This window comes from Periplaneta americana, chromosome 16 (assembly GCF_040183065.1).
Source record: "Periplaneta americana isolate PAMFEO1 chromosome 16, P.americana_PAMFEO1_priV1, whole genome shotgun sequence".
NCBI classification, from domain to species: Eukaryota; Metazoa; Arthropoda; class Insecta; order Blattodea; family Blattidae; genus Periplaneta; species Periplaneta americana.
Window position 1 is genome coordinate 186,218,572 of NC_091132.1, and position 20,251 is coordinate 186,238,822.

At 37.2% G+C, this 20,251-nt stretch overlaps 1 non-coding gene and 1 pseudogene across 1 annotated transcript; both read right to left on the reverse strand.

Annotated features, from left to right (window-relative positions):
- Positions 1-3,652: 3,652 nt before the first annotated feature.
- LOC138692301 (U1 spliceosomal RNA) lies at positions 3,653-3,814 on the reverse strand. Its single transcript, XR_011330054.1, has one exon. It is a non-coding gene; the product is annotated as a U1 spliceosomal RNA (small nuclear RNA).
- A 9,795-nt stretch (positions 3,815-13,609) lies between these two features.
- LOC138692316 (U1 spliceosomal RNA) lies at positions 13,610-13,746 on the reverse strand (annotated as a pseudogene).
- Between the last annotated feature and the right edge of the window lie 6,505 nt (positions 13,747-20,251).

Genomic DNA, 20,251 nt, shown 5'->3' on the forward strand with positions numbered 1-20,251 from the left:
GAACTGCACCACCGTTTCAGCGACTGGCTAAGCAGTGTCACTTTTGTAGCAGTAACTTGCTTCTCGCTGCTCATTTCTTCTGTTGTCACCTTAAATACTTTAAGTACTTCACATAATTGTGTGATCTTATTGACGTCGTCATTCGATATTTGCGGCAGATCCGGGTAATTCAGTGCTACAGTGGAAATTAGGGACCGCTGTACCTCTAAAATCCGTTGAAACATGTCCAAGGTGGAGTTCCACCTCGTAACAATATCCTGCTTCAAACTCAGTACAGGCTCACCCAATTGTTCCTGCATTTCTTTAAGTTTTGTGGCAGCCTGTGGACTACGTTTAAAGAACTCCACTGTTCTTTTTATTTTAGCTGAAATATCGTGAATGCAGTGAAGGCCACATTGGACAACTAGATTCAAATTGTGGGCGAAACAAGGTATGTGTTTCCAACCCGTCAGCCTTATTGCCGCTAAAATATTGGCCGCATTGTCACTCACCACACACACACAATCTTTTGTTGAATTCCCCATTCTCGAGTGACGCGTTTCAGCTCTTCTGCCAGGTTTTGTGCAGTGTGCTTGGCGTCATACTTATAACACTCTAACAAGTATGACTACATCTGCACGTCCTTAATATAGTGAGCAGTCACTGACAGATAGGACTCATTGTTAATGGAGGTCCAGCCGTCTGTTGTTATGGTAACATACTCTGCAGACTCCAACTGCACTTTAACCTTTTCCTTGGTCATATTATATAACTGAGGAAGAATTACATTGGCAAGTGTTTTCCTTGTGGGGAGTTTATATGCACTAGAGTTGGGCAACACGATTCTTTTTCAGAAGTCGATTCCAACGATTCAATCACACATTACGAATCGATTCTAACGATTCGTTCACGATTCTTCTCAGTCTGCGATTCCAACTATTCTTTTGAATCGTCAACGAGTTCACGATTCTTCCCAGTCTGCGATTCCAACTATTCTTTTGAATCGTCGCAAGACACTTTCCTTTGCAAACCACGCGTAGAACAAAAAGTTCTACATCTCTCTCATAGATGGCATAAGAGGCGAGACATTGGATTGTCTCTTTCCCATTGGCTGGAACCATTCAGTATGAACTCCATTAGTCTACAAAATTACCCAAGATAATGTCTCTAAATTATAATTTATCAACTGAACCTTATTATGAAGTACATTTTTTGCATTACATCTCTATTTAACTATGCAAATTTCAGGTTTGTGTTCATTATTTTCCATACTTAACAAATGCAGTACATATTTTGATTTCACTCTCGCTCGGGAGCATTCGACACGGTTCGGAAATGTCCGTTGACAGGTTACATCAAACAACGAATAGAATCGTGGGTTACGATACCATACCGATTCCTTCATATTCTTTTGAATGACGATTCGTTACGATTCGTTTGAACGACGATTCGTTACGATTCTTTTGAACGACGATTCGTTGATACCATGAATCGATTCTTACGATTCTTTATTATTAGTCGTTCGAATGAACGATTCGTTCACGAATCGACCCAACTCTAATATGCACTGTTTAGTTTCTGAATCAATTTTCTAAATTTTTGGCTCTCAACAATTTGGAAAGGTAAATAATTTTCAACAATTGTTTCCAGAACTAAAAAATCTATTTCTTGGGTCCTTTGATTAGAAAGAGGCTTACGCAAAAATGACCCGATGGAAGTCTGACTGCGGTGTGTTGTTCCTCTCTGCTGCGAAGTTGAGGAGCCTTCATTGTTTGATGTCTCTGCAGCTGGCGGTGGAGGTGATGGTGGTGGATCGTCTGGGTTTTCGTCTGACGGGAGACTGGCAGGCGTTAAACGTTCTATTGATAACGCATTAGATGGATGCAAATTTCGAACGTGACGGGCTAGATTAAATGTGCTGCCGCTTTTGTACGAAATTTGCTTAGAGCAAAAGTTGCATTTCGCTTTTCCGTCGCCTAAATCTATAAAAAAAGTTCCAGATCTCACTTCTTTTTTTCTGCCTCAAAGCCATTGTTAAGCCGCACACTAACTTCACACACTACCGAATATTTCGAATCTCAGAAAATTACTAACATTTTGCTGAGGCCTTGCGGAGGTTTCAGGTTTCACTACTGCCAATATATAAATATATACGCATACCTTTTTTATTATTTATGAAATTATAATGTAATTATTATTGTAGTTTTATATAAAGGAAAGTAAAACCAAAAGTTAATGATTTTAATAATTATTTACTACGTACTATGGGGAACATAAATTATAAACATGTTTAAAAATGTCATGTTAAACTCTAAGAGTTGGTTGCCGTGTCTTTATGACTTTATTTACGAAAACGAAGTGTTGCATTTTGTCCCATGTGTTCAGCAGCTGTGAATTTACTGCAAATGTACTCCGCATTCACGGACCGATACAAACGATTGGAATGTGTATTGCAATGGCATCTATTGAGAAGCATGTGTACTATCGGGTGTACTATATCATACAGTTAACACCCGCTCTGCAGTTTCATCCTGCCTAAGGTTTTTCCGTGGTTTTCCTAAGGCGCTAAGACAAATGTCGGGATGAGCCCTAAAAGAAATGGACCACGGACCTGCACTCATATCCCCATGAATCTCCCTAATTAACAATTACATCTCTCCCCCCTCTTCGCAATTGAGCCATCATACAGCCAAATGGCTGGTCTCGAAATTGAGACAAATCAACAAGGCTCATGACCTCCTACATAATAGCCAAATTGGCTAGTCTCTTATATGAGACAACTCATCCTGCCTAAGGTATTCCGTGGTTTTCCTCAGGCGTAAGACAAATGTCGGGATGAGCCCTATAAGAAATGGGCCACGGACCTATATGCCCTTCCCCATATATATTCCACCTTTATTATAAATTATGTATGCCCTAGTTCAGATAATATTAATAGTCTATCAAACATACGAGGTCACTCAATAAGTCGCAAATTGAAAGGACAGGGACCTCTCAAATTGCAGCTTAGATTTCACGGCGCTTCTTCCGACGGCCTTCACCTGCTTTGTCATCGAACAACAGATGACGGTGTCTTGCCATCCTAACGGCAAACACCAGCCAACTCCTCCTCGCCCCGTTCCGTGATCAATTGATCAATCTCAGCCCCCCTCGCGTATGTGGTACCTAAGAGGTTACGTCCAATTTCGGCTTCCCCTTCAAAATTTTCTAGAGCTCCTTCAGGGGAGCAGTGTAACCCGGAGTGAGACTAGTGGCCAACAGGCTTGGAGCTCACATATTTAGTTTTGTACAGCCCCCAACCCCTTGCAAGGACGCGTTTTGCGTACCTTTTAAATTTTCCTCCCAATTCTCCTTCGATTTTTTTCGCTCTGCAGTTAAGAGAGAAGAGTCGGAGCGCACCGTGGTGGTGAAGCGTGGAGTGATCACTAGGAGCGAGCTGGTTGAGAAAGAGGCAGGGCATGGTACCGCTCCGCTCTTTTGAACGACTCCTGATAAGGAGCGGGAGTCAAAGAGCTAGCTCGCATCAATGAACGACTCCGACCCATCTCTACAATACAATCGTATATATAATATATGGTGGTACTGTTATCTGGACCCTTGTATTTTCATGGAACTGAAACAGTTGGAATTCATACAAGAAAATAACTTTTCCCATCCCTACTACACAATAATTCCGGGACAGCGCGAACGCAGTCCCGACTACCAAAAATTACGCGCCCGAGTTACTCACATTTGGAGCAATCGCAGGGGTCAACCCAACCGCAGTGCAATGGAAGGGTCTCACCCTGGGGGAACCGCCTTCATGATCACGGTAACCCCTACGCCAGGTAAGTATGCCGAGGTATCCTCACTCAGCCCTCTTATGTCTGCCCTACGTTTAACTACTCACAGGAGCTCTCTATACAATACATTTATATCTAATTTATTACTAAAAATAGAGTCAAACTTTCTGATACAAGATTTGTATGGAATATACTGCTTCACGAACGTAATGCATCTCTTCATAATTTACCGTAATTTACATAAAATCCTCATTTACTGTAATTAAAAGTTCACATAAATATACTTAAAGACGGCGCTGCCATCTAGACGGCAAATGCGTTCGTAGTTCCGAGCTTTACCGGTAGATGTCAAGACGCGTTCCGGAGTTCCACGGACTCTGTGCGCTGCTGCTGTGTTTATGCTACCTGGTGACAAAACTGGGAACTACACCTGCGAACAGCAGTGATCACAGGTTGAGGGCTAAACTGCTCACCAGTTCAGACAGCAAACAGTTCATCTTCTTTTCTCACGTCTCTGCTTGCCTTGCGCTGCTGCTGTGTTTATGCTACCTGGGGCCCGTTTCACAATCCTTACAAATTACAAATTAACAATTTACAAATAACAAGTAAAAGATTACAAATGTTTGTAAATTGTGTTTCACAATGCTATTTTATTAGTTTGTGAAGTCTGACGAACTTTACAAAATCAGCTAAAGAAATTTACAAATACGCATTATTGGTTACACAATATCGCCAACGACAGTTTACTAAAATCGCTAAGGAGCAGAGCTAAAATCGCTGTATTGTTACTACTATCGATACATATGTTTATATTTTGTACTAAAACAGATTATTCTAAGCTTGCTGATTCATATTTCACCAACAGAAAATATAAAGTATTGCTAAAAAAATTAAAAGTATTTAGATTTTTATATATTGGCGACAATGGAGTTTCATGTGATGTGATTGGTCGAGTATACCAATAATTCTATTACTTAAATGACCAAAGTTAGCATAAAATTCAGTTAAATAAGTAAATAACAGATTTGGACCACGCACAAATATGCAATTGATAAAATAATTACGATGTCTAAACACAAAATCAGGTTAATTGTTTGTGTTGATCCATCAGTATTTATTAATGTTGCATTCCTAACCTCTCAAACATTAGTGATCCCATCAGCAGCATAAAAATTCTGTGCTATAGCCTAGTAAATAACATTTTGGCGATCAAAAACCTGCCCCGAATTTAACTCTTTTAGCAACATCAACTACCCTGTGGGCACTTTTGCACACTGATATCTTAGAAATTCCGTGCATATCTGCTAACCCACGGAACTGACAGCTAGTATGCATCCAATGCAAAACAATACACTTCTTGCTTTGAGGTTAGGGCATCACTTTTCTCTTTTGGATGTTGGTTATGATGTCCCATATCTTGTAGGTAGGAGAGATTCCAGCGAAACGGGACTCGAAACGACTTCAGAATACTGCGTAAGTAGTGTCGTTATTGCATTATTGAATTATTTATTTTTGGTGCAGGGAACTTCTTTATTAAGTTCGAGTATTTATTAAATACAATCTTCGTATATAAATACTGAAGTATAGCGCGGGACTCATTCGAAACCTTTCATTAAATTTATACAATGATACGAACATGTTATTAATTCTTGCCCGGAGAATTTTACGTATACGTCTTCGTTTCATTAGGCCTAAATTCAATATCTTCGTCTGAGTCATTAGAACTCCTTAATAACATCAAAACTGCTTTAGTTTAATTCTTAATATTATCCACTTACTCAAAAATCAATTTAATAAGTATTTATTTATTATCAAAAACTGTGAAGCCGGAACAGGCAATATTGCCTACTCCGTGTAGTGAAAATGATGATCAAAAACCTGTCTCGAATTTAACTCTTTTAACAACATCAATTACCCTATGGGCACTTTTGCACACATAACTTAGAAATTACGTGCTTATCTACTAATGCACGGAACTGACAGGACTGACAGCTAGTATATTAAACCAATGCAAAACAATACAGTTCTCGCTTTGAGGTTAGGGCACCACTTTTCCATGTTGGATGTGATGTCCCATATCTTGGAGGAGAGATTCCAGCGAAACGGGACTCGAAACGACTTCGGTGTCGTTATTGTATTATTGAATTAATTTATTTTCGATGCAGGGAACTTCTTTTTTAAGTACGATTATTTATTAAATACAGTCTTCGTATATAAATACTCATGCGGTATTCTGAAGTATAGCGCGGGACTCATTCGAAACCTTTCATTGAATTCATACAATGATACGAACGTGTTATTAATTCTTGGCCGGAAAATTTTACGTATACGTCTTTGTTTGATTAGGCCTAAATTCAATATCTTCGTCTGAGTCATTAGAACTACTTAATAACATCAAAACTGCTCTAGTTTAATTCTTAATATTACCCAGTTACTCAAAAATTAATTTAGTAAATATATCTTTATTTTATTTATTCAGAATTTGTTGCAATATCAAACTTTACACATCTCAGAGCTATTGTAGAAAAATGTGCTAACTTTACAAGTAAAGTTTACACGTTTGTAAAATTACCCTTCATTGTGAAACAGAATGCTTGTAAAGTGAGCAAAATTTAATTTGTAAAGATTTGTTTCCTTTGTAAAGTTCAACATTACAAACAAAGATTGTGAAACAGAAGTTTACAATCTACAAGCAAAGTTTACAAATTACAAAGCTTGTAAACATTGTGAAACAGGCCCCTGGTGACAAAACTGCCGCAATTCCGAATGAGGGCGGAAAGAGACGAATGCTATACCTGCTGTGCTGAATGACAGCGACAGCCGTAGGAGAGGAAGCCAATTTGATTTCCTTAACATTTTCAGGTGTGCCGGTACCACGAACTAATCTTTCGTGGAATTTCAAATTTTTATTGTGATTAAATTTTCTTTGACATGCAGAACATTCATAGGCATACCACTTCTGGTTTATCTTTAAAGCATGAGGATGTGCTTTTGATACATGTCTTCTAAGATTTCTATTATAGTCAAAGCCTTTATTACACTCCGAACAATTGAACTGTTTAGGCATGTCTATTCTGTTATATTAATACATCAAAACGCACGATAATACGAAACAGCTAATCCTTTATCATTCATGACCATTCCAAAATTAATTAAAACCAGCACTATTAGTCCCTAAAAGACACTTATCCTACTATATGCAAGAAGAATTCAGTCTAAGCAACATAAGCAAGAAACATGTTACGTAACATTTCATAACATTATATGCCATACGTACGACTATAGTCGTACGCATACGACTATTTTGACTGATTGTACGAGGTACGACTGTACTCTAAGTCGTACGCAATTTTGTACGACTATTTCACTGAAGGGAAAAAATAATTGGGAATTTATAATGTTGGTTTATAATTAAAATAAAACTGATGGTTAATTCGTTCTTTTTAGATAACTTTTCTTCATTTAGTATGTCCTGGACTAATATGAAGAAACATGCTTTTAAGGGGAGAAATACTTTGAAAATCGATCTGTTCCTTTAAATTTCATTTATATTTATTCATATAAATGAATATGATGGCACGTCGTAACAAACTCAGTACAAACAATGATTTATAATTTACGGTATCATTATTAGCTATGAATACTATTATTATTATTATTATTATTATTATTATTATTATTATTATTAGTTTGTGTCATTCAGTGTAGACCTATATTATTTTATTCATCATGTTTGAAAGACCTAATCTTGTGTTTATATTGTTTTATGTAAGATTATAACTTTTCTTTATACCTCAGCCATTGAAAATACAGTATGGCAAATACGTCAGCTTTTCCTGATTAGGTCCTTATTGCACGCATTTCTTAAATAATAGAATCAACAATTGCCATACAGTACATAAGTTATGTTCGTTCCTTTGTGATGTAAAAGTGCTTTTTGTTACTCTAGTGCCGCCATGCCTATGTCGTATACCTCAATCTTTGTGATAGTAGACCTACATGGGTTTTGTTTGTTCCTTTATAATGTAATATACATTTTTTACATTAATTATGTGGTCATAATATTTTAATAAATAGTTAATCACATAAAACGTTAAAGAATAATGACAATTGAATTTATTTCAGACCTTCGAAATGTTTTTAAAATGATGGAACGCCTATATTTACAGCTCAGTGTTGTGCCTACATTTGACTTCAGTGAACTACATACACATAACCTCAACATTCTCTCACCCTCTCCTACCACGTGGGAAATATCGAGAGCGCTGAATGCAGCGAATCGATAAAGAACGCAATGAAACGCTCTGATGAGGAACGGACTGCCCAGTGTTCACCTCGATCAAGTTCGCATTCCAATCACTGTTTCACCACAGTCTACTATATACAGTCGCTAAGCTCAATATGTAGTAAAAATGCAAACATGGGTAGTTGCCCACCACTAGGATCGCTACTATCGCCTCATCATCGCAGATCTCTCTCCTAGCAGACGACAAAATATGTTACACTTTCGTTGTGTTCTTTGGGAAAAATTAACACCTTCCTTCCATTATTGAAATATTAAATGCATAAAGTTAATTTATTATTTTAATGAAGTATATTAAATTCCACCATAAACTCGAAGATACCCGCAACATAATTTTTGTTTGTGCAAAACGAACTGAAATTCACTATAATAGCTTCACCCATTCAAGATTATAGCGATAATTAACTATGAAACCAATAAATATTAATTTGCATTTCTCTTTACAACAATAATAATGGAAATATGAATTAATGGAGTAACTTACGTGTACCGGTACTTGTAGTGTAGGCTTACGTAGTTAACAAAGTGGGATGAGGTTAAGCAATAATAATCACACCAGAATTGGAAATAAAACGTGATCAATAAATTTTATTGTAACAGACTTTTTCTACGTCTCTAGTAAAGCAACAAATAAAAATAACAACAAAATTAACAGCTATAATTAGAAACATATTCTTTGAAGAAAAAAGTAGGCCTAAGCAATAATAATCCCACCAGAATTGAAAACTTAACTTAACAAACTTAATTTTTCTACGTCTTTAGTAAAATAACACATAAAAATAATAACAAAATTAATAGCTACAATTAAAAATACATCCTCTGAAAAAAAAAGTAGACTTAACCTTTATTTCTCTGGAAATTTAGCAGCCTAAGTGACAGAACTTTAACCGGTATCTAATGTCCTTTCGGTTAGACTGAAACATTTCATTGTGAAATTTAAGGATATAATGTATTCTAACAGTCACAAAGATCTTCAAATTAACAGTTTTGTTTCTGCACAGCATTCTTGTGGAAACCCAGGAACCTTTCTGAATCTTTCGGAAATCGGAAAAAGGATAACTGTGGCCTCTTTCTCTTACTGTTGCTACAGTTTGTAGCACTACAAACGTCTCCTCCTTGTCCCATATTATTATTTCAATTATTATATTTTAGCCATTAACATTTTCATTATAACCAATAACGAACATTTCACAAGCATCAATGTGAAATACGCAACGAGCTAGCACTCGAAATACGACACTGTCCAAAGTCGACTATGGACAGTCTATTGTTTCTAGTTGCTAACCGCTTGGAGCGCTTAATCACGAGATTTGCAAAAAAAACACCTCAAGCTTCGCGACTGTATATAGTAGACTGTGCTTTCACTAAGATCACCGTGATCCAAAGTGAGCAGTCACAGGTCAACAGTGATCACAAATGAGCAGTTTATCTCATCACTAATCACTACTACAGTAGTGATGGGCCGCTCATGAGCGAGTCGTTTCGAATGAACGACTCCCGCTCTGGAGCGGCTCTCCGCTCCCTCCTTACAAAAGAGCGAGTCGTTCATTGCATTTCGCTCCCTACTCTTGGGAGAGCAAGGCAACTTCAACTCGCTCTCTTGCTTATGGCTCACTCCGCTCCCTCTACAACAATACAGCGCTCCATTACAGCTGTATACAATCCCTGATTACAACGATGAGCAGCACGTCTGTCAGTGTGGTCATGCGCTTCAATGCAGACACGTTTAAACGTTGCCTATTGTCATGTTTCTGTTCTCCTTATTGCTAAATAGATCATGTTTGCACATTAGCCGTTTTTATGTACCATTGTACACTTTCATAATTGCTATTTATACTACTTTACCAACAGTAACGTCGCTAGGATCAGAGCAAGGGTGGTGCGGATGGGGTGCGAGATTTAAAAATGGGGTGCGAGCTGTAAAAATGTGGCACATAAAAAATCCAAAATGTTCTTTCATGCACTTGCGCGCATACTATACATCTGTTTATTATTATTATTATTATTATTATTATTATTATTATTATTATTATTATTATAATTATTATTATTCATTCCATTACGATACACTATGGGACGCAGTTTTTTTCACATCCAAGAAATTATTTGTTTGTTTTTGTTCTTCAAAATAATTTATGCCTAGTATTTTGTTAATAAGTTGCCCTTTGGAGTGTGGAAAGGGGTGCTCCGATTTTTTATGGGGTGCTTGCGCACCCTTTCGCACCCCCTTAGCGACGTCCCTGTTTACCAACACTTTCAGAACTGTTTTTAATTGATCTGTTTATATTACATACCGATACTTCACGATTGTTACTGGTTCGTAAAATAGCGTAAGTAATGTAAATGGGCTCTCTCCCTCTGGGATAACATGGAAACTTACCTTACTGTACGTGTACAAGAAGCTTTTCTCCGCATTCACAGACCGATGCAAACCGATTAGAATGTCTATTGCAATGGCATCTATTAAGAAGCATGTGTACTATGTCATACAGTTAACAACGCGCTCTGCACATGGATAAATATATATTTATCCATACTCTGCAGTTATCGTAGGCCTTCACCTGCTTTGTCATCGAACAACAGATGACGGCGTCTTGCCATCCTAACGGCAAACACCAGCCAACTCCTCCTCGCCCCGTTCCGTGATCAATTGATCAATCTCAGCCCCCCTCGCGTATGTGGTACCTAAGAGGTTACGTCCAATTTCGGCTTCCCCTTCAAAATTTTCTAGAGCTCCTTCAGGGGAGCAGCGTAATCCGGAGTGAGACTAGTGGCCAACAGGCTTGGAGCTCACATATTTAGTTTTGTACAGCCCCCAACCCCTTGCAAGGACGCGTTTTGCGTACCTTTTAAATTTTCCTCCCAATTCTCCTTCGATTTTTCGATTTTTTTCGATTTCAGTTATCGTAAAAGAGTCGGAGCGGTGCGGTGGTGAGGAGTGGGGTGAGTGATCACTAGGAGCGAGCTGGTTGAGAAAGAGGGAGGGCACTGTACCGCTCCGCTTTTTTGAACGACTCCTCAAAAGGAGCGGGAGTCAAAGAGCTAGCTCGCATCAATGGACGACTCCGACCCATCTCTATACTACAGTGACATCTACCCACATTTGTGCGAAACTCCCGATTTATTATAATTAGAGTTGTGTCGATTCGTGAACGAATCGTTCATTCGAACGACTACTAATAAAGAATCGTAAGAATCGATTCGCGGTATCAACGAATCGTCATTGAAATGAATATGAAGGAATCGGCATGGTATCGTAACCCACGATTCTATTCGTTGTTTGATGTAACCTGTCAACGGACATTTCCGAACCGTGTCGAATGCTCCCGAGCGAGAGTGAAATCAAAATATGTACTGCATTTGTTAAGTATGGAAAATAATGAACACAAACCTGAAATTTGCATAGTTAAATAGAGGTGTAATGCAAAAAATGTACTTCATAATAAGGTTCAGTTGATAAATTATAATTTAGAGACATTATGTTGGGTAATTTTGTAGACTAATAGCGATGGGTCGTTCATGAACGAACTAGTTCATTTGAACGACTCGTTCAAACGAACTGCTCATAGTTCGTTCATTATTTTTGAACTAATAGTTCATATACAGTTCACGTGTGCCGCACAATTGAACGAACGAACGAACACTGAATGGACTGAATTACCAACTGTAGTTGAATACATACGTGTAAAGTGACTTTCAGTTGTTTTGCGCTTGCATACTAAGTGATTAACAGAATTTTTTTTATAATAAATTGGGGAAATGCGCACATTAGTGTTTTATAACTTTAATAGCGCTCAATGATACCGTTCACATTTCTCTTCACCAAGTTCACACACGATTCACGATTCGTTCATTCGGGCTGTGCTATGTCAGCTGTGTGGCGTGCTGTAGATGCAGTGCAGCCAACTCTACCAGATAAGTTCTAACTAACTACTATAATCTCTCTACTATAGAATCTCCTAAACTGATGCGAAAATCTGCCATGAAATAATGTTGTGTATGTAATTTTATAACTATGTTTACTGTGAAGAATTAATTCATTTGATATGTATTGTAAAAAAAAAACTTAGAACTTTGACATAATTCACATAGCACTCAGCCAGCAGATGAATCCCTCTTTTATTTTAACACATATGGGACAAATACCTGTTTTGTGCATGAATTAACGTATACAATTACAATTCACTGCATACAAGCATATTTTCCAGCTTTTATGAAATTCAAATCTGTCAGAATCAGCAGAGAATTGGCAACACTGTGTAGATGTTCTGTAAATATTAATTTGTGGTCAATGGCAAAGGTTTGAATGGGTACTTCTACGTCACTTTTAAAACGTACCTCAACAAATTCCATCGCGCCGCATGTTGCAATCCCCTCCAACTCCAGAACAACCGAGGTTTAAAAAAAAAAAAGTCACTACAGTTCAAATCGTTAAATAGTTATTGATAATTTAAAATATCACTTCTTTGTCTTTCCTTTCACAGCCTCTCACAATTGTTCATGTTTTTGTTGAAAACTGAGTAGTGAGTACAATATGTAGGCCCTAACTAAAATAACGCTTTATAAATTTTCACTCAAAAATAAGAGTTGTTCTACTCTTTGCCACTCAGACGATTTCTTGCATCCGTAATTGTGTGTCCTGCCTTCGAAAACACTCTCTCACACAAGGCACAGATGTAGCAACACTAGAGAGCCGAGATTTTGCCAGTTTGTATAAATCTGGATATACCTCTTTTCTTTCATTCCACCAAGAAAGTGGGTTACCCTTTCTCGATAGCAGTGGTTCCTGTACAAATTTGTCGACCTCAATAATTGCCGATGCTTTGGTGTTTGCGTTTTTTTTTTATTAAAAGAGAGCATAATTAACAGCTATAAAGATATGTATAGCATTTCATAAAATAATCGATTAAAATATTATCTTGCAAGAAAAGGTCGGTTGGTTTGTTATTTATCTGCAATAAGGAAGGGAGAAGTTGTGTTTCAAGGAAACTTTTTTTTGTCCTAGTCCGTTTTATATAAAGGGACAGGGAGGAAATGAGAGAGAGAAGGTTATGTTCGCTACTCTCTCACTATAGCTTTAAGTCAGAACACATTGCTATGCCATCTGTTGACGATTTCATTCACCACTTAGTGATACTGGCAACAAAGTGCGCACGAATGTGCGTTTTGTGCGATATTGAACTACTTAGTTCCTATTAGTTCATTTGAACTACTCAAGTTCATGTGCGGGAACGAACGAACTAGCTCTTGACAAAGAACTATTTCGCCCAACGCTACAGACTAATGGAGTTCATACTGAATGGTTCCAGCCAATGAGAAAGAGACAATCCAATGTCCCGCCACTTATGCCATCTATGAGAGAAATGTAGAACGTTTTTGTTCTACGCGTGGTTTGCAAAGGAAAGTGTCTTGCGACGATCCAAAAGAATAGTTGGAATCGCAGACTGAGTAGAATCGTGAACGAATCGATTCGTAATGTATGATTGAATCGTTGGAATCGACTTCTGAAAAAGAATCGTGTTGCCCAACTCTAATTATAATAATTCCGGGACCGCACTCGAGCGCAATCCCGACTATCAAAAATTACGCGCCCGAGTTACTCACTAATAGAGCAGTCGCAGGGAATCTCACCCTGGGGGAACCGCCTTCATGATCACAGCAACCCCAACGCTAGGTATGTTTGCCGTAAAAGGCAGACATTAAGAGGGCACCGACAATACGTCACTCAGCCCTCTTATGTCTGCCTTCTGTTTAACTACTCGCAGGAGCTCTCTACACAAAACATGTTAATCTAATTTATTACTAAAATTAGACTCAAACTTTCTGATATAAGATTTGCGTGGAATGTACCTTTTCACGAACGAAATGCGTCTTTCTATAATTTAACACAATTTACATGAAATTCTTAGTTACTGTAATTATAATATCACATAAATATACTTAAAGTCGGCGCTGCCATCTACAGGGCAAATAAGCGCCTAGTTCCCAGCTTTACCGGTAGATGTCAAGATGCGTTCCGGAGTTCTACAGAGCCACTGTACGAAGTTCCATGACCGCCGGTCATTGAACAGAGTTTAAACATAGAGTAAAAAATAAACATTATACATAGGTATCGCCTTATTAGTATCACTTGTGAGGTTCAGGCCTCTCTTCGGACAGTGGACTGACCAAAAATAATAATGCTGATAAAATTGATATAAACTCATAAGCGAGAGAAAGGTAACATACATTCACATACGCCTATTGTGAAGATTGCAGACAGAAATATGTAAATATCAATGTAATGTAACAGAAACTCTCTTTATTCTTAAAAATATCGCTGCATATAATGTGTGTTCCGAAATGTTCAATAATGAATGCTTATTTGTCGATGCATTTTGCTAATGAAATTCATAGGAAAACTGTAAAATGTACGAAAATGATTAGAACTATTTCATTTTTCGCGAATGAACACAATCCCTAATAATTTACGAACATTTCTAAGCTGGGCAAATATAGAATTTCTAAGACCGTTAGAAGTTACATTGTTATAACGAATTTAAAATATGAACAAATGAAAGTTGATATGCAATATCTATATTTAAATTCACAGACAGAGCTACGGAGGGTAGCAGCTGTGCCTGGGCAACCCCTAATGAACCTGCGGACTCTTGAAAAATGTAACAAACTGAAAGAAACATATTCCGTAAACAACCTTGTTTTTCTTTTAATTGAAATTTAGTTACGCACGAAGACTAATTCTGGACCGGATCGGTAGCTCATGTGTTTTTCAACAAACTCGGTTTCCCTTCTCCCTCCGTTAAGCAGACTGGTTTCCATCCATCGGTATAGATAAGTCATTGACGAATTTAAGAAAATGGTTCCTTTCCAGAGTCTTCTTTTGTTACAATGACTCCTAGTAGCCTATTAATAATAATATTGTCAAAAGGTCTGGCGTTCTTGTTTTATTTTTTAATCTATGTTTATCTCAAGGTACCTATTCAAATAATTTAAAGAATGCAATAATCATTCCAATTTATAAATCAGGAATAAATATAGGCAGACTTATTTCAATTGCACTACTGCATATGAAAATTTGCTAAAATTTTGCAAAATGTATTAAACATAGACTAGTTTAATTACTTAAGAAACATTTTTTTCTTTTGCGGTAATCAATATGGTTTTCATGTCCTGTTTCAAGCAACCCTACTTTTACAAAAATAAATTTGTATCTCATTTTCCACTGAATTTATATTCTAACGCAGCTTATGATTTTCAGAATAAACTTCAATAGACCTCAATTTCGTGCATTTATTTTGCAGATAAATTGGCTAGCAGACATAAATTCCAAAACTTGAACAAAATACGGCTTACATAAATATGGAACAAAAATGTCTTCGCCGAGGCCAACAACGCACACCGATTCGAAGTTTCAGAAAATAATAAAGTTCGTAGTAGTTACTACAGACAGCACAAGATGGCAGGAGTACATAGTGCCGTTCTCCAGCGCCTCAGCCTCGAGGTGTAAAAGTTCGGAACTCCTGTCGCTTTCAAAAAGTTCAGAATGTCCAGAGTAGTTCTGGCACTTCTTTTCTGACATGCGACAGAGACTTTGCAGCAATTAAAAGCGAAAATTAATTCACAAAATGTGTAATTGCAGTCCAGAAGATCTCAATATATGATTGAAGGTTGTTGTGAAACTAAGCTGAAATAACAAAAACTATCAATATTCTGGTGTAAGAGGTTTGCTTATAGTTAGAATAATAATTATGAAACTTCAATTGTTCTTAATAATCACCCGCAGCTTTCCCAAACTGCAGCATTGCAGATGTTTACATATTACTTTCCAACAATCCAAAGCGCCTATCTGTTACAATCAAATTAAACCTTGAAAAATTCTTTCAGATTATGCATTCGACAACCATAGGCCTACTGTTTGCAGACACAATATAACAAATTTAGCAAACATTTGTTTTTCAGTTTTAGAAGCATTACAGCTTCTTGAATGTTTACATTTCCAAATTGTAATTGACTTTTCAAAATATCTAGAAATATAAGTAACAAAATACAGTACCAACACAATCACTGAAAAAAGGAATTTGAGCCACCATTTCTCTTGCTTTTATGCTCGACCATGCCGAAATGTAGTAATTATACACCTGGTAGCAGACCTTTAATGAATGTCATTAAAGTACACCTACTCATTAAAGGTCAGATCTTTCAGCCAATGACGACTCAGGTTACAACTGTTCAGCCAATGACAGGTCAGCTTTCTACCGTTATAAAACCGCAAGTATCGATTATTCTCGGATATGCAATCGAAAGAGAATTAGCGAAAAGTCACGGAGGCTGGAAATCCAATACTGTCGCAGAAGGTTATGTTCTGTTACTATAATAATTAGCGTTAATTGTAAATAATATTCAAATAAATTCAATTTGTCATCTCGTTTTTCAATGTCTAATTTAATTTGAATGTTATCTCTGTAGGTTCTTATGGCCTAGCAGGGTCAATGTGCACATCTGTTCCTCGGAAAAAATCAATACTTTCGCGTCTGCCAACATCTCACAACATACGGGACATTGGTCAAGGTCAGATACAAAGAAAATTAATAATATCAAGTTAGAAATATGGTCGAGCATAAAAAGTCGTATGAAACTCGCCTATAATGGTAATTAAGAAGCTCGTATGAAAATTATGAAACTCGCTTGCGCTCGTTTCATAAATATCCATACTCGCTTCTTAATTACCTTCATTATAGGCTCGTTGCATAATGTACTATATTATGATTGCTATTTGATGAAAGGGCAAAGCCTGGATCAAAGAAGTCCAAAGTGAACAACAGTTAACCAGAAGCTGGAATATTTTTATAAATTCAGAATTTGAAATTCGTTATAAAGCGACACAATAGTGGTAACTGACCATAGGCGCCGAATACGGGCATGCTCGGTCGCTCGGGCAGACCCTAGAAAGAAAGTGGGCGTTCCCAGCATACCCGCTGATGTGATTTCTAGTTCTTGATATTATTATTATCAGTGGCGGCTCGTGAACTTGTGAATTGGGGGAGCTGCAGTAGATTTTGGTACATACAAATTTCACTTCTTGATATCATTACTAATAACTAGACTTCGTTGAATTGCCACACGCAGCATGCAATCAGGTTGCCGATGTACGGTAGTATAGAAGAGGTGAGCGACCGCCCGGTCTTGTAGTATAAGCAGTTCATGTTAAGAGATGTGACCGGTCCAAATAGATAGAGCAGCTACAGATAATGTATACCTACGTAAGCACTTGTTTTTGCATTATTGTGGTTGGAATAGTCAAAACTTAACATTTGTTCAGCGCAGACAAGAATTCAATCAAACATACTACAATGAGAGTGTTGCTGTTCCAAATAATTGCCCCTGGAATACCCTTACCCCCGCAGCCAGTACAACTCTCAGAAGCCCTTAATATAGTGGATAAAGTATCAAAAACCGTTATCCAAAATAACAATTCACTAATTTCAGAAAAAGTGAAATGTAAGTTGAGAAACATTATTGCTAAAAATTCTGCCTATTCACAACTTCGTATTATAAATTATGTACTATCAGGTCACGACAAGATGTCCGAAGTTGGTGTACTAAAAAGCAGTGACTTTCCGTTCTTCAAATATGCATCTATTACATCGTGTGATGTTGAACGTGCATTTTCCCAATATAAAAACTGTTTGAGTGATCATCGGAGGAGGTTCACTTTGCAGTCGCTCAAAATGTACGCAACTCTTCACTTCAATGCACATATTCAAGGATGATGTGAGTATATTACATTAAATTTTAAGAGTTAATATATCTCACTACAAAATAATTGTGTATTTATATGTTTAGACATTTCCTACTTCAATGATCATTCATTATATTTCTTGAATGCAGGATACAGGTTTTATTGTAACCGCAGTATACTGCTCAGTGTTTACTCTATCCTTTGCACGTCCCCTTCTCATACAGTCTATACCGCGTGCGCAGTAAACCTTGCGATTCTCGTGGCAATTCCACGAAGTCTACTAATAAGTATAGGACAAAAATAAGTGCACTACATATCGAAAAATCAAAACTTCCTGACTTAGTTGGGAGATGTCTGTGGCATCATTTGCCATAATCGCTAAAAAAAAAAACTGATACCATCGATTTCAGTCTGAATTTCAAATCGGCAGACACTCAACATGTAATCTACCAGTTCATCCTGAATTGTTTTAGAATTACCTTTAAACAGTGGCATGTTCCAAATGATTTGTGAGAGACTAGTTTAGATTACTTACGAAATACACCAGAGTTCTTCAAATCGTTTTTTCATCGTGTCCCCTAAGGGGAAGTTCATATTGGCCACAAAATTTGATACAATCAATATTTTTTAAAATAATTTCACGATTTTTTTCTCATTTCTTGATTATGTTTGAGAATGTTTGTTCTGTTCATTTCACTTAATTGCACAGCAATATTAGTTTTGTCTAACATAGCCAATGAAACAACATTTTTCAGGTGAGATTGCGAAGATTCGTGCTTTTTAATTTTTAGGGCCAAATGTCCTAAATCTATCACACCATTCCTAGTCCATGCAGCATCACCACCGAAGAGGAGGCAAGGAAAACAAAAATACAGATTTTTTTTTTGTTCACATCCACGTAACCACAAATGCTTAGCGTAAATTTCATTGTTATACTTGCTTACATATATGCACTATTTCGGCTGGATGAAGCTTGAGTAAGATTAAAGTTGGGTAACGGACGAACCTGTAATTTCACTTCATTATATCAGTCTTCTCCGCGAGGGAAAGTTGAGAAAAATAAAATTAATATTCTGTAATTCACACACTCTCATGCTTGCACATTTGCACTGGTTATGTTACGGTACTATGAAGTCACACCAAAGCAACACTCAGATATACTGATGGTCAACAATGTTCTAAAACTGGAAAAGAAGTCTCTTTCGTATTTTACGTGCTATATCAAAAGGATTCTACTCGTGCAATCATTTTGAGTGAAGGAAAATCCTAAGGTTCTACTGGAGACTGGATATATACGTAATAATAATGCAAAAAAAAAAGAATATTAATTTCGTTATATTAACTCGATAAGATTCTACAACAATAAGTATGTGAAGAGAAAATAAAAATGTTGTCATTAAGTTTCAAGGGAGTAGAAAATCCATTGGATGTAGCATTACAATAGCGACGTAGGAGTGGAGGAAAGATCTTCCCTTACGGCCTGGCTCTGCAAGCCACTGCAGCGAAATATGGGTTTTAAACAGCGGCAGTTTCCCTCTGCTTCCCTTCACCTCTCTACCCCCCGACCATGCAAGAGACATTCTCTATGAGCTGCCCACTCTGCAGATCCCAGGACGACTTTGAATGCAGTGTCAATTCCAATACAGTCGTCGCGCAAAAAGATTATACATAAGATAATAGTACATATTCCCGGCCAGATGAAATATAAAGCAATTTACCAATAAAAGCTGTAACAATTCTTCTACAAATTAAAACAAATATTATTATTATTTTCCTGTCAAAGCAGGGAGTGCTACAGCTCCGTAGCTCTTATGGACGAGCCGCCCCTGATTATTATTATTACTTACTTACTTACAAATGGCTTTTAAGGAACCCGAAGGTTCATTGCCGCCCTCACATAAGCCCGCCAGCGGTCCCTATCCTGTGCAAGATTAATCCAGTCTCTATCATCATACCCCACCTCCCTCAAATCCATTTTAATATTATCCTCCCATCTACGTCTCGGCCTCCCTAAAGGTCTTTTTCCCTCCGGTCTCCCAACTAACACTCTATATGCATTTCTGGATTCGCCCATACGTGCTACATGCCCTGCCCATCTCAAACGTCTGGATTTCAAGTTCCTAATTATGTCAGGTGAAGAATACAATGATTATTATTATTATTATTATTATTATTATTATTATTATTATTATTATTATAACTTTACTTATTATGACAATTATTCAAAAAGTTTCACTAAATCATCGCTTAGCTTGTACTTCTATACTGTTTTCGCTGTAAGAAAAATCCTAATGTAAACATAAGCACGTTGCTGTCATACCCGTGATTGGCTCCTAGTCGAAACACTCACACGACGCAGGAAAATATAGTTCGTATTTGGAAACCATAATCTTGTATTATTTGAAAATAAAAAATTGAATTCTAGTTGTCAAATACCATGAAACATAT